The sequence below is a fragment of the Bubalus kerabau genome, chromosome 11 (assembly GCF_029407905.1).
Source record: "Bubalus kerabau isolate K-KA32 ecotype Philippines breed swamp buffalo chromosome 11, PCC_UOA_SB_1v2, whole genome shotgun sequence".
Lineage (NCBI taxonomy): Eukaryota > Metazoa > Chordata > Mammalia > Artiodactyla > Bovidae > Bubalus > Bubalus kerabau.
This window is the reverse complement of record NC_073634.1, coordinates 104,307,579-104,321,878: the sequence shown is the minus strand read 5'-3', so window position 1 is coordinate 104,321,878 and position 14,300 is coordinate 104,307,579. Positions and strand designations below refer to the sequence as shown.

Sequence of the window (14,300 nt, the reverse complement as noted above, 5' to 3'; positions counted from 1 at the left end):
AGACCTCTGCGGTCTGAGGGCTCAGGAGGCATTCTCGCTTTTTAGTCTGGATACTTGGGCACTTAGGAAAGCAAGCGATTTGAAAGAGCAAAGACAAAGAAATGCGTCTGGAGCCGGGAATCCAAATCGTCTCTGGCACTTGTCCATACACACAGTCAGCACCGACGGGGAGCGGCCAGCCGCGGGGGAGTGATCGGTCTCGTTTCATCCCGACTGCTGGGCGGATATTGATTGTTCCAATTCACAGGTGAGACATGGAGACTCTGAGAGGTGAAGGAACTTGTCCAAGGCCACACAGCCAGACTTGGGAGGAAAGTTAACCCGCTTCAACTTAACTCGGATCAGGGTGAAGTTTATGCTTAGCACTGAGCACCGTAGTGCCTGACACATAGTAGACGCTCAGTGAATATTGGTTGGTTTGTGGAATGGAGATGAATGAGTGTCTGGCCCTTGACTTTCTTGGCTGGGAGTTAAGGGACTCTGGAACTCTTTAAGAATCAGGAAGTTATCTCTTTTATTATCTGGAGAGAGAGGACCAAAGGAAAAAAAAAAAAGATGAAAAGTTTGGAGGGTTTTCAGTGCTCTGGAAAACAGGTGAGGAAATACTACAGATGGCAGGAAGGGAGAAAGTCAAGTGGGCACGTGAAGGGAGAGTGACGCTCTCTGGGGACAGCAAAGGCTGCTAAGTCCCTGCGAGTTGAAATGGCGTGCTTCACGAGCACCAGGAAACCCGGCTTTTGTCCCAGACTCAGGAAATCATTTTCATCCTGCACTTCTCTGGGGTGACAACAGCCACAGTGCTAGGTACTCTTTATTGAGCACTCTTCCGGGCTGGGCAGGCTGGTAAGCACTTCACAAGAGATAACTCAATACATGGGAGACAGTTATTGTTGTTCCCACTTGATGGATAAGGAAATTGAGGTCATGGGTGGTGGAGCAAGGATTTGACCCCAGCTGTGCTGGTCTGTGGGGAAAACAAGGCGAAGATGCTGAAACAGGGAGAGGGGCTGTTATCCTTGGACTAACACTGTCAGTTAGGGCTGGTACCTGGGGTTTCTCCAGGACCCTGAAAGTGTCCATCAAGCTCTCCCAGAACTGAAAACCTAGAGAGGACAGAGGTAGGAAGGAAAAAGGGACCAGAGTGTGAGAGCTGGACCAGGGCTGGACTCTGGGGTCATTTATCCCCAAGAGACTATGGGCAATGTAGACGGGAACAATCAATGTGCCAGTTTCATTTTGTTAAAGTTACTAAGAGGGCGACAGAGGATGAGATGGTTGGATGACATCACCAATTCAATGGACATGAACTTGGGCAAACTCCAGGAGATGGTGAGGGACAGGCAAGCCTGGTGTGCTGCAGTCCATGGGGTCGAGAAGAGTCAGACATGACTTGGCAACTGAACAACAGCTATAAAGTAAACAGCAGTAGTCAGAGCTGGAACATTGAAAGGAAGTGTGGACTGAGTGGGCCAAGCTGGGGAGAGCTGGCCTGAAGCAATGGACAAGAGTTAGTTCAGTGTTTTGTTTTGTTTTGTTGTCATTCAGTAGCTAAGGTGTGTCCTACTCTTTGCAATCCCATGGATTGCAGCATGCCATACTTCCCTGTCCTTCACTATCTCCCAGAGTTTGCTCAAACTCATGTCTATTGAGTCAGTAATGCCCTCCAACCATCTCATCCTCTGTCACCCCCTTCTCCTCTTGCCCTCAATCTCTCCCAGCATCAAGGTCTTTTCCAATGAGTTGGCTCTTTGCATCAGGTGCCAAAGTATTGGAGCTTCAGCATCAGTCCTTCCAATGAACATTCAAGGTTGATTTCCTTTAGGATTGACTGATTTGATCTCCTTGCTGTCCAAGGGACTCTCAAGAGTCTTCAGCTCCACAGTTCAAAAACATCAGTTCTTTGGCACTCAGCCTTCTTTGTGGTCCACCTCTCACATCCATACATGACTAGTGGAAAAGCCATAGCTTGTTCAGCTTAGGGTTTTTTCTTCTTCTTCTTTTAAATATTCAGAAACTATGCTTATGAGTGGAGAAATCTCTTTGAACCCCTAAACTGAGTCAGGGGGAGGATTCCATCTATTTCTCACAGCCAATTGCAGATTTTATGAATCCATAATTTTATTTGTCCCAAAATGTGTTCACTGTTTTTGGTTACATTGAAATTTAATATTTTTGTATAACACATACATATATTTCTTTATTCATGATTTTCTTTTCTAAAACCACATTATGGATAGATATTTATTTCCTTTGTGTTAATTTCACGTGGAACATGGAAAGCCCATCATTGGTCATATTCAGGTCTTTTTTTTTTCTTTTTAGTCCTTTGGAAAGTTGCCTCCGTTTATGCTCCCTCTTCTTCCTCTCTCTCTCTTTTTTTCCCCTCTACTTTCTTCTTCTTTAACCCCCAGTGGCACACTCCAACCTTCCCTCTATCACAGTCCCAGTCTTCTTGGTGGTCCTCATCTTTGTACATATCTGTGGCCCCTACAAGACTAGGAGCTTCTCCAGACAGACTCAGTGAATTGCTCATTTTTTTTAATTCCCCTAGCCCACAATCTGTATCACATCGTAGGTGCTTAATAAGAGATGATTGAATGAAATAAGAAAAAAAAATGAAGGGACAGAGAATCTTGAGGGTCAGAATTTGACCTCTGCTGGTGCCCTGTAGTCCTGGCCTCAAAAGGAAGCCAGAAAAGCTGCCCCTCATCACTCCACTGCCTGGAGAGTCTGAGACTTTGCCGGGTTTCTTTCCATCCCCTGGTGGTCCGGTGGCTAAGACTCGGTGCTCCCAATGTGGGGGGCCTGGGTTCCATCCCTAGTCAGGGAACTAGATCCCACATGCTGCACCTTTGGGTTCACATGCTGCAACTAAGACCCAAACCAGACGCACACACAAAAAGAATAGTCACTATTTATTGAGCACTTTGGGGTAAGGAAATTAAAACACAGATTTGTTGAGTTGCTCGAGTTTCCATAGGGAGCTGGTGACAGAGTTGAGTAGAAAGGAGAACACACACTTGTTGAGGGCTTGATGCACTGCTCCCACTTTCTGTATATCACAGCCTCTTCACCATGATTCTGTGAGTTAGGGTCTATCATCAACCCCATTTTACAGATCAATCTATTGAGGCTACTGCACCTTCATCCACCACCACTGCCTGGCTGTGAGATGGACAAGAGAACCTCTCTTGCCCTCCAGACCTCAGAAAGCTCTGGCAAATCGATGTCCCACTGAAGGGAAGGGAAGTGGGGGACCACTGGACACAGAACACAAACAGGAAGCCAGCCTTAAAGCACTGACCCAGGCAAGGAGTCCAGGGACAGCTCTGGAAGCCTCTCCTGGTGGCCCCATCTGGCTTCAGAGCCAAGCCTCCCTTCAGCCACTCGGAGCCTGAGTCTTGTCCATGGCATGGCCATGCACACAACCCACAGGTTCCAGAAAGCACAGAGGCCCAGTCAGCTCACCTGAACTCACCTCTTCGGTGGGTGTCCATGCTCAGCCCTGAAGCAGGCACTGAGTCTATGCCGTTCCCCTGGGCTTGCCCCCAGCCTGGAGCCATGGTCTGAAAAGAATGCAGGATTCAAAGTCAGACACCTCTGAGTTAGGTTCTGTCTCTATTCTCATTTACTGTGTGTCTTTACACAAGTGGCTCTGACTCACTGAATCTCTGAAAACTGGGGAAGAGGATTGTCGCAAGCGTTGAATGAGGTGATGCGCACACGGTATCAGCTGTTAGCACAAGCTGGCAACTAGCAGGCATTCAGCACATGTTGCTTATTACTGCTCTTCCTTTTTCATCTCACACACCTTGGAGCCTGCCTTGTCAGTCATCAGTTGCTTTGTAACAAGCAGCCCCAAAACTTAGTGGCTTAAAACAACAACAGGGAATGCCGTGGTGATCCAGTGGTTAAGAATCTGCCTGCAAATGTAGGAGATACGGGTTCGGTCCTTGCTTCAGGAAGACTCCACATGCCTCAGGAAAAAGTAAGCCCATGTGCTGCAGCTACTGAGCCTGAGCTCTTGAGTCTGGAACAAGAGAAGCCACTGCAACGAGAAGTCGGCACACCACAATTAGAGAGGAGTCCCTGCTAGCCACAACTAGAGAATGCCTGCTGGAGAAGGCAATGGCACCCCACTCCAGTACTCTTGCCTGGAAAGTCCCATGGACAGAGGAGCCTGGTAGGCTGCAGTCCATGGGGTGGCTAAGAGTCGGACACGACTGAGCAACTTCACTCTCACTTTTCACTTTCCTGCATTGGAGAAGGAAATGGCAACCCACTCCAGTGTTCTTGCCTGGAGAATCCCAGGGACGGGGGAGCCTCCTGGGCTGCCGTCTATGGGGTCGCACAGAGTCGGACACGACTGAAGCGACTTAGCAGCAGCAGCAGCAGAGAATGCCTGCTCACAGCAACAAAGACCCAGCACAGCCAAAAATAAACAAATACATAAATTTAAACAACTACAAATTGTAATTTCTCACAATTTGGGGGGTTTTGGATGGGTGGAAAAGTTGGCTTAAAGCTCAACATTCAGAAAACTAAGATCATGGCATCCGGTCCCATCACTTCAGGGCAAGTAAGGAAACAGTGGCAGACTATTTTTCTGGGCTCCAAAATCACTGCAGATGGTGACTGCAGCCATGAAATTAAAAGATGCTTACTCCTGGGAAGAAAAGTCATGACCAACCTGGACAGCATATTAAAAAGCAGAGACATTATTTTCCCAACAAAGTTTCATCTAGGCAAGCCTATGGTTTTTCCAGTAGTCACGTATGGATGTGAGAGTTGGACTTTTAAGAAAGCTGAGCACCAAAGAATTGATGCTTTTGAACTGTGGTGTCAGAGGAGACTCTTGAGAGTCCCTTGGACTACAAGGAGACCCAACCAGTTCATCCTAAAGGAAATCAGTCCTGAATATTCATTGGAAGGACTGATATTGAAGCTGAAGCTCCAATACTTTGGCCACATGATGCAAAGAACTGACTCATTGGAAAAGACCCTGACGCTGGGAAAGATTGAAGGCAGGAGGAGAAGGGGACGACAGAGGATGAGATGGTTGCATGGCATCACCAACTCAACGGACATGAGTTTGAGTGAACTCCGGGAGTTGGTGATGGACAGGGAGGCCTGGCGTGCTGCAGTCCATGGGGTTGCAAAGAGCCAGACACGACTGAGCGACTGCACTGAACTGGGTGGGTTCTTCCACTCCACCTGGTACGACTGGGGTCACTGAGGCAGCTGCACTGTCTCTTCTTCCACGAGGTTTCTCACGCTCCACGGTTTTCCCTGTGGTCCCTCTCTCCGGAAACACAGTCTGGGCTTCCTTAGAGATGACAGCTGGGTTCCAAAGGAGTGAAAGAGGAAGCTGACAGCCCTCTTACAAATGCATCTGTCAGTCAGTGAGTCAGTTCTCAGAACCTCTTGCCTTCCCTCACCCATGTCTTAGCCAAGCCTCCACTCATTCTGTCTAGTGAAGACATTCCATCCAACTGAAAAAACTATTTGTGTGTGTGTGTGTGTTAGTCACTCAGTCGTGTCCAATTCTTTGCAACCCCATGGACTGTAGCCCATTAGGCTCCTCGGTCCATGGATGGCGTTTCCCAGGTAAGAATACCAGAGTGGGTTGCCATTTCATTCTCCAGGGGATCTTCACGACCCAGGGATTGAACCCAGGTCTCCTGCATTGCAGGCAGATTCTTTACCATCTGAGCCACCAGGGAAGCCAAAAAATATTTACTGAGATCCATCATGGCAGCCAGTCAGAGTGCTGAGGAATGGCAAGGTGAGAAATAACTTCTCTCTTCATTCAAGAAACTTTCGAGAGGAATTAAAAAACAACAACAACAACAACAACAACAAACCAAACCCAACAAAAATAAAAACTGATTCATCAAGCTCTCGCTACCTCTAGGTGCCACCGAGTTCAAGCTTGTAGTCTTGTGGCAAGACAGGGCAATAAATTGAGACACGAGTTGTTGGAGCAAGGAATGGCGATTATTCTGAAAGCTGGCCAACTGAGAAAATGATAGACTTATGTTCCAAGAGCCATCTTACCTGAGTTAGAATCCAGACTTCTTTTATACTAAAAAGAGGGGGTAGTAAAGTCAAACATTTCCTGGTTCCGGTCAGCCTCTGGAGTGTCTGTGTTCATTTCTCCCGTCCTGCAGTCATTTACCAGGTGAGCCTGGTCAGAAGGTTTCCTGGTGAGCTAAACAAAGGTATTTTAGTTTAACGCTCATTACCAGGGAGGCACGGTTCTCAGAGATGGGCCATTATGTATCATTGAAGCTTAGAGGCAACATCCCTTTAGTGATTTAACGTGTAATAGAATACAAATGTTCTTCCCTACTACACAGGCATGGGCCTGAGCTGGGTCTGAATCATCCAGGCCTGATTCCAACATAGTAGCACACTCTCCCTGGAGAAGGCGATGGCACCCCTCTCCAGTACTCTTGCCTGGAAAATCCCATGGACGGAGGAGCCTGGAAGGCTGCAGTCCATGGGGTTGCTGAGGGTCGGACGTGACTGAGCGACTTCACTTTCACTTTTCACTTTCATGCATTGGAGAAGGAAATGGCAACCCACTCCAGTGTTCTTGCCTGGAGAATCCCAGGGACGGGGGAGCCTGGTGGGCTGCCATCTATGGGGTCGCATAGAGTCAATCATGGCTGAAGCGACTTAGCAGCAGCAGCAGCACACTCTCCCGGCTCAGAACTGCAGTAACTTGCAGTACAATCTAGGAATGTGAGCCTACAGCTTGTGCAGTGATCCCACACGCCAGGGATTCCTGGATGGGCCTGCTGTCATATTCTCTGCACCTGTTCTCCAAAAGGCAATTGTACCAGTGACAGAGAGCCCGAGTCCCAGTTATGGTTCAGAAAACGTGGTCATCTTAACTGAAGGAAAAAAAGATCGTAGTCCAGGGAGAAATTGTTTCCAGCCGGGGAGGCTGGGGCAGCCTTCCTGGAGCAGGTGCTTTTGACACCAGGCTTTGAAGGAAGGGTGGAGTTTAATCAGAGGAGACTGGGGAAGAACATTCCAGATGGAAGGACCAGCTTGAATGAAGGGCCAGAGATGGGAGCATCTGGGCCCCAGAAGGGGACCATGGGCTGGCTGGTGGCCATCGGAAAAATGGCCACATCCCAGCAAATGTGCCCTCTGGCAGGAATGGGAGCCTTGGGCTAAAAATATGACTCTTGGGTCTGAACAGCCAGCCTGGGCCCTGCACAGACCTTGGCATTCACATCTGGGTCTCAGTACCTGACACTGCTGCTGCTGCTGCTGCTAAGTCGCTTCAGTCATGTCCGACTCTGTGCAACCCCATAGACGGCAGCCCGCCAGGCTCCGCCATCCCTGGGATTCTCCAGGCAAAAACACCAGAGTGGGTTGCCATTTCCTTCTCCAATGCATGAAAGTGAAAGGTGAAAGTGAAGTCGCTCAGTCGTGTCCGACTCTTAGCCACCCCATGGACTGCAGCCTACCAGGCTCCTCTGTCCATGGGATTTTCCAGGCAAGAGTACTGGAGTGGGGTGCCATTGCCTTCTCCGCAGTACCTGACACAGATGGGCTTAAAAGCGAGGTCTCCTCTGAGGGGCTCATGACAAAGGGAGTTCAGGGCTGGAGTGCTTTCAATTTCTCAACATCACACCCAAGTCTTACGAATTTGCCCTCCATTTTCCACCACGGAGAGAGACCCAGGAGAGGGAACGAGCCAAGACTGGGGAAGAAAAGATGTGTGAAGATAAGATTTAAAACCTGGCAACCTTGGGACTTCCCTGGTGGTCCAGTGGCTCAGACTCCAAGCTTGCAGTGCAGGGGGCTGAGTTTGATCCCTGGTCAGTGAAGTAGATCCCACATGCCACAGCTAAGACCCGGTGCAGCCAAATAAATACATGTATATTTAGTTAAAAACTTGGCAACTTCGGCTGAGAGGAGAGAGTGAAAATTTTGAGGGACAGGGCTTCCCTGGTGGCTCAGTCCTCCTGCCAATGCAGGAGACTCAGGTTCAATCTCTGGCTCGGGAAGATCCCCTGGAGAAGGAAATGGCAACCCACTCCTGTATTCTTGCCTGGGAAATCCCATAGATAGAGGATTCTAACAGGCTGCAGTCCATGGGGTTGCAAAGAATTGGACACAATTTAGCAACTGATCACAAGGAGGGAAAGGAAAGAAGAAATTCACTAAGGAGGCTTCTAAATGAAGATGGGATGTCAAGTACCAAAAAAGCAAGTCCCAACGTCAAGGCTGTATATTGTCACCCTGTTTATTTAACTTATATGCAGAGTACATCAAGAGAAACGCTGGACTGGAAGAAACACAAGCTGGAATCAAGATATATGGGAGAAATATCAATAACCTCAGATATGCAGATGATACCACCCTTATGGCAGAAAGTGAAGAGGAACTAAAAAGCCTCTTGATGTAGCTGAAAGTGGAGAGTGAAAAAGTTGGCTTAAAGCTCAACATTCAGAAAATGAAGATCATGGCATCCGGTCCCATCACTTCATGGGAAATAGATAGGGAAACAGTGGAAACAGTGTCAGACTTTATTTTTCTGGGCTCCAAAATCACTGCAGATGGTGACTGCAGCTGTGAAATTAAAAGATGCTTACTCCTTGGAAGGAAAGTTATGACCAACCTAGATAGCATATTCAAAAGCAGAGACATTACTTTGCCAACAAAGGTCCGTCTAGTCAAGGCTATGGTTTTTCCAGTGGTCATGTATGGATGTGAGAGTTGGACTGTGAAGAAGGCTGAGCGCCGAAGAATTGATGCTTTTGAGCTGTGGTGTTGGAGAAGACTTGAGAGTCCCTTGGACTGCAAGGAGATCCAACCAATCCATTCTAAAGGAGATCAGCCCTGGGATTTCTTTGGAAGGAATGATGCTGAAGCTGAAACTCCAGTATTTTGGCGGCCTCATGCGAAGAGTTGACTCATTGGAAAAGACTCTGATGCTGGGAGGGATTGGGGGCAAGAGGAGAAGGGGACGACAGAGGATGAGATGGCTGGATGGCATCACTGACTCGATGGACGTGAGTCTGAGTGAACTCCGGGAGTTGGTGATGGACAGGGGGGCCTGGCGTGCTGCGATTCATGGGGTCGCAAAGAGTTGGACACGACTGAGCGACTGATCTGATCTGAATGGCAGGATTCCTGGATTGTGGTCCTCTTTCCCAATGAGAATCTTCCCACTTTTGAATCTTCCTCAGCATGGAGCCTGAGAAGCCATACCAACTGAAGGAGTTGACACGTGACCAGGAGGTAAGACTAATGGAAGAATAAAGGAAGGTCATTGGCAGGAGAATTTAGGAATCAGGTCTTGCCCTCTGTGTCAGGATTCCAGAAATGTGGTACTGGAGAAATAATAGATCTCAAAATCTAACTTTCTGAGGCAAAAGGGAGAAAACAACTCAAATTGAGAAAAAAGAATATTTGCTAACCGTATATCTGAAAAGGGTCTGATATCCAGAGTATCTAAAGAACACATCTCAGTAACAAAAAGACAAACAACCCCATGAAAATGTGGGCAAAGGACTTGAATAGACATTTCTCCAAAGAAGATATACAAATGGCCAACAAACATATTAAAAAGGCCTCAACATCATTAGCCATCAGGGAAATGTAAATTAAAAGAACAGTGAGATACACCTTCATACCCTCTGGGATGCCTGTATGGAAAATAACAAGTGTTGGTGAGGATGGGAATGTATTGGAACACTCATATATTGCTGATGGGAATGTAAAATGGTGTACCTGCTCAGTAAAACAGGATGGAGGGTCCTCAAAACATTGAACATAGAATTATCACATAACCCAGCAATTCTACACCTAGGTGTTTACCTAAAAGAGTCGAAGACAGAGGTTCAAACAAAAGCTTATACAGGACTGTCCATAGCAGCATTATTCACAGTAGTCAAAAGGTAGAAACAACCCAAATGTCCATTAACAGCTGAGTAGATAAAATGTGGTAGACTCATGTGCTCAGTTGCTCAATCGTGTTCAACGCTCTTTGGCCCCATGGACTGCAGCCCACCCGGCTCCTCTGTCCATGGAATTCTCCAGGGAAGAATACTGGAATGGGTTGCCACTTCCTACTCCAGGGAATCTTCCTGACCCAGGGATGGAACTCACATGTCGTGCATCTCCTGCATTGGCAGGCGGATTCTTTACCACTAGTGCCAGTGAAATATTATTTATTTAACTATTGAAAGAAGTACTGTTAGGTGCTATAACATGGATGAACTTTGGAAACATTACACAAAGAGAAAGAAGCCAGATACAAAAGGCCATATGTTATATAATTCCATTTATGCGACATACCCCAGATAGGCAAATCCATAGAGACAGAAAGCAGATTAGGGTTGCCAGGGGCTGGGAGGAGTGGGGATGGGGAGTGACTGCTTAATGGGTGTGGGATTTCCTTTTGGGGATGATGAAACTAGATAGAGGTGAAGGTTGCACAACATTGCAAGTGTACAAAATGTACACATGTTAAAGTAGTTAAAATGTTAAACCTCACAGTATGTATATTTTACCACAATAAAAATATTCCTCATTTGAAATTGCACTTTTGCTGGGATCTCGGTCAGTTACGTTACTGCCATCTGTTCACGTGCATGTATTTATTGTTTTAATTTTAAAGATCTATCTGTTTATTTAATTGGCTGCTCCGGGTCTTTTATTTAGTTTTTAAAAAGCTCCAGGTCTTTTATTTAGTTGCAGCACGTGGGATCCTTTATCTTTGTTGGGGCATGCAGGATCTTTAGTCACAGCATGAGACATTTAGTTGTGGCACGTGGGATCTAGTTCCCAGATCAGGGGTCTAGTTCCTGGACCAGGGATGGAACCCAGGCCCCCTGCAATTGGAAGCACAGATCTCAGCCACTGGACCACCAGGAAAGTCCCTCGTGTATCATTTAGTTTTCCAACCTTCCTGGTGATATTTAAATTTTAAGGGAAATGCACACTTTATTTCTAAATGGCGTATTCATCTGAGTCCAAGGGGAAACGGGATTTGTGGAGTCAGGGACACTTTCTCCTATGGCATCTGAGGAGTCTCCTGGGTCCCCATTAGGAGCAGATGGCCTAATGATGACAAGGCTGGCAAGCTGAGGGCAGTCAGGTAGATGGCAGATCTATTTTATAGCCCAGTCTGAATAGCCATAGTGGTCATTTGTCTTTCAGGAAAATGGTGATCACTGAGGAAAGCAGCCAGTTCAGCTGGCAACTGAGTCACACAAGTGCCTTTCTTGGAGACGACCAGAGTTCTTTGGTCTGCCTCAGTGAAGTGCCTTTGTGTACTTCCCATTTTGCGAGACAAATACTAAAAAGGTACGTCCTTCAGAGTTGAGCTTCACTAAAATTACTTTTACGGCTTCATCAGTGTCATTCTAAAGCAGAAGTGGCCTTCCTTTTTTCGGCAAAGAGCATGGCAATGCAGAATGCAACTTTTCATAGTACCATTTGGAGCTACTGCTTTGATTCAAGCTAGGCAGCCAGCAATTTTACCCACCATAGTGAAAGAGCAAATAGTGTCTTAGTATTATTATGAAAATGGTTTTGACTCTTCTAGGTCCTTAAGAGGTGAGAGGTCTGTAGGCCACAATTTGGAAACAGTGTGCCTGAGTATGTTTCTCTTCTCATAATGTAAATGCAGAAAAAGGAACTCCCTGGTGATCTAGTGGTAAGGACTTTCTACTTTCACTGCCAAGGGCACTTTCAATCTCTGTTTGAGGAATTAAGATCCTACAAACTGGGCAGTCAAAAACAACAACAAAAATAAAATAGGGGCTACCCTGGTGGTCCAGTGACTAAGACTCTGCTCTCAACACAGAGGGCCCAGGTTCAATCCCTGGTGACAGAACTACATCACACATGCCCCAAAGAAGATCAAAGATCCCTTGTGTTGCAACTAAGACCAGATGCAGCCAAATAAATATTTTTTAAAAATTTAAAAAGCAGAACAGATAAAAACTACCAGAAGTAGGCTCATGTAGAGTTACTTTATGAGCACATGACTCATAATGCATGCGTGCATGCATACTAATAGGTGCTCAATAAATATTTTTTGAATCTTGAGGAATGGCTGCCACCTACAGGGCTTACTGCATGCCAGGTGTTGGGCTAAACAGTCCACATACCTTGTCTCACTGAATCTGTCATCCCCATTTTACAGATGAGAGAAGCAAGGCTCAGAGAGAGTAGGTAACTAGCCGACACAGCTAACGATGACCAGATCCATGAGTCAAACCCAGTTTTGCCTGATTTCAAATCATTATGCCATACTGAACTTGTTTGGCAGCAAAATCTTTGGGGTAGCATTAGATGAACAAAAAGAAAGGAAAATAATTAAAGGAAAATTTAAGCAAATTTTGGAAATAAGTTTGAATAACTAGGATGCCTGCATAAATATGCTTGCTTCCTAGTTAACACAGTGAATGAAGACATGATGGTTCCACTTGCCTGGGCCAGTGGGTTAGCAGCTAACTGTATAGCTGGTCTAAAGAAGGCATACCAAGAATGATGGGTAATTCGCTAGAAGTCAAGTGGTTAGGACTCAGGGCTTTCATTGCCATGGCCTGGGTTCAATTCTGCAAGCAGTATGGCGCAGCCAAAAAAAGGATTGATGGGTGATAATCAGGGCAGCAAGCCCCTTCTCACAAGGGCTGGGTGTGGGTGTCCAGAATTTTATCATCCCACCGGAGGACTAGACACAAACAATAGCCAGAGAGGGGAAATGACATGCCAGTGGGGCCCAGGTGCAGAATATGAAATGTAGCAAGATTCCACTGCAGGGGGCTCGGTTTTGATCTCTGATCCAGAAATTAGGATCTTGCATGCCACAAGGCAAGGCCAAAAGAAACAAAAATGAAATAGCAAGAATAATGAGATGGTTGGGCTGCCCTGGGTTGGGTCCCCACTGGTCAGGGGCCACACCTGCAAAAGTTATTCTAGAGCAACTTGTTGTTCAGTCACTAAGTCACGGCCGACTCTTTGCAACCCCATGGACTGCAGCACGCCAGGCTTCCCTGTCCTTTACCATCTCCCAGAGCTTGCATAAACTCATGTCCATTGAGTCGATGATGTCATCCAACCATCTCATCCTCTGATGCCCACTTCTGCTCCTGCCTTCAATCCTTCCCAGCATCTGGGTCTTTTTCAATGAGTCAGTTCTTCGCATCAGATGGCGAAAGTATCGAGCTTCAGCTTCAGCATCAGTCCTTCCAATGAATATTTAGAATTGATTTCCTTTAGGATTGACTGGTTTGATCTCCTTGCTGTCCAAGGGACTCTCAAGAGTCTTCTCCAGCACCACAGTTCGAAAGCATCTAGAGTGGCTAAGAATGGCTTTTCCCTGAGAAGCTTAACGGAGTCACTCCTGAGGTTGTACCTGTCCTTTGCAGGGGAGGAATTAACCAGTGAAACACCAGATGATAGTTTTGTCAGGTTGCCGCAGGCCAACCTCCTTGGACTTCTGAAATATGATCTTATCCCTCCAGGCTCATCTCTCACCCCATCACTTTCCAGGGTCATAGCTTTCGCCAGCCAACTTGGTACCGCATGTTCCCTTTACCTGGAATAAACTGTCCCTGGACCCACACAACCTCCTTTGCCTAGTGGAATCCTACTCAACCCTCAACACTCAGGCTGGACATCTCCTTTTTTTTCTTTTTTTAATGTTCCTTGGTTTAGTGTTTTTTTATTAATTTTGTTTGTTTGTTTTGGCTGTGTGGCATGGCAAGCAAGATCTTAGTTCCCCAAATAGGGATCAAACCTGTGCCCCCTGCAGTGAAAGTTTGGAGTCCTAACCACTGGACCATGAGGGAATTCCCATGGATATCACCTGTTTTAAGAACAGTTTCCTGTTGACACCCACCTCCAAATTCTCATAGCATCATATCTCTATGGCTTGTTTGGCACTAGTCCCAGGATACCAAGGCTCACAAGACAGATATGATGCTCATGAAGCTTATGGGCCAGTGTTTTATGTTGAAAATCCTGCTTGCTTGTCTTGCCCATTAGGCTGTAAGGTCCTCTGACTGGGATGGTATTTGCGTGTTCACTGCTACATCCCCAAATCTCACACAGTGCCTGGCACAGCATAGGAAGAAGTTCAATAAATATTTGCTAAATAAATGAGGTAATGAAAAAGGAATCCACAGAGGATGTGGAGAAAAGGGAACCCCACTACACTGTTGGCGAGAATATAAATTGGTCGCCACTATAGAAAAGAGTACGGAGGTTCTCTAAAAAACTAAAAATAGAGGTACTTCGTGTGTGTGTTTGTGTGTGCACTT

General features: G+C 46.5%; 1 long non-coding RNA gene across 5 annotated transcripts; it reads right to left on the bottom strand.

Moving 5' to 3' along the window:
- Positions 1–967: 967 nt before the first annotated feature.
- LOC129622630 (uncharacterized) lies at positions 968–6,644 on the bottom strand. Of its 5 annotated transcripts, none has more exons than XR_008700090.1 (4): positions 6,058–6,644; positions 3,665–4,048; positions 3,469–3,566; positions 968–1,408 (listed from the first exon to the last, which is right to left on the bottom strand). It is a non-coding gene; the product is annotated as an uncharacterized LOC129622630 (long non-coding RNA). The 5 variants fall into 5 exon arrangements; XR_008700088.1 differs by lacking the exon at positions 6,058–6,644 and adding an exon at positions 5,909–6,049; XR_008700089.1 differs by lacking the exon at positions 6,058–6,644 and adding an exon at positions 5,909–6,049 and having other exon boundaries at positions 3,479–3,566.
- Positions 6,645–14,300: the final 7,656 nt, after the last annotated feature.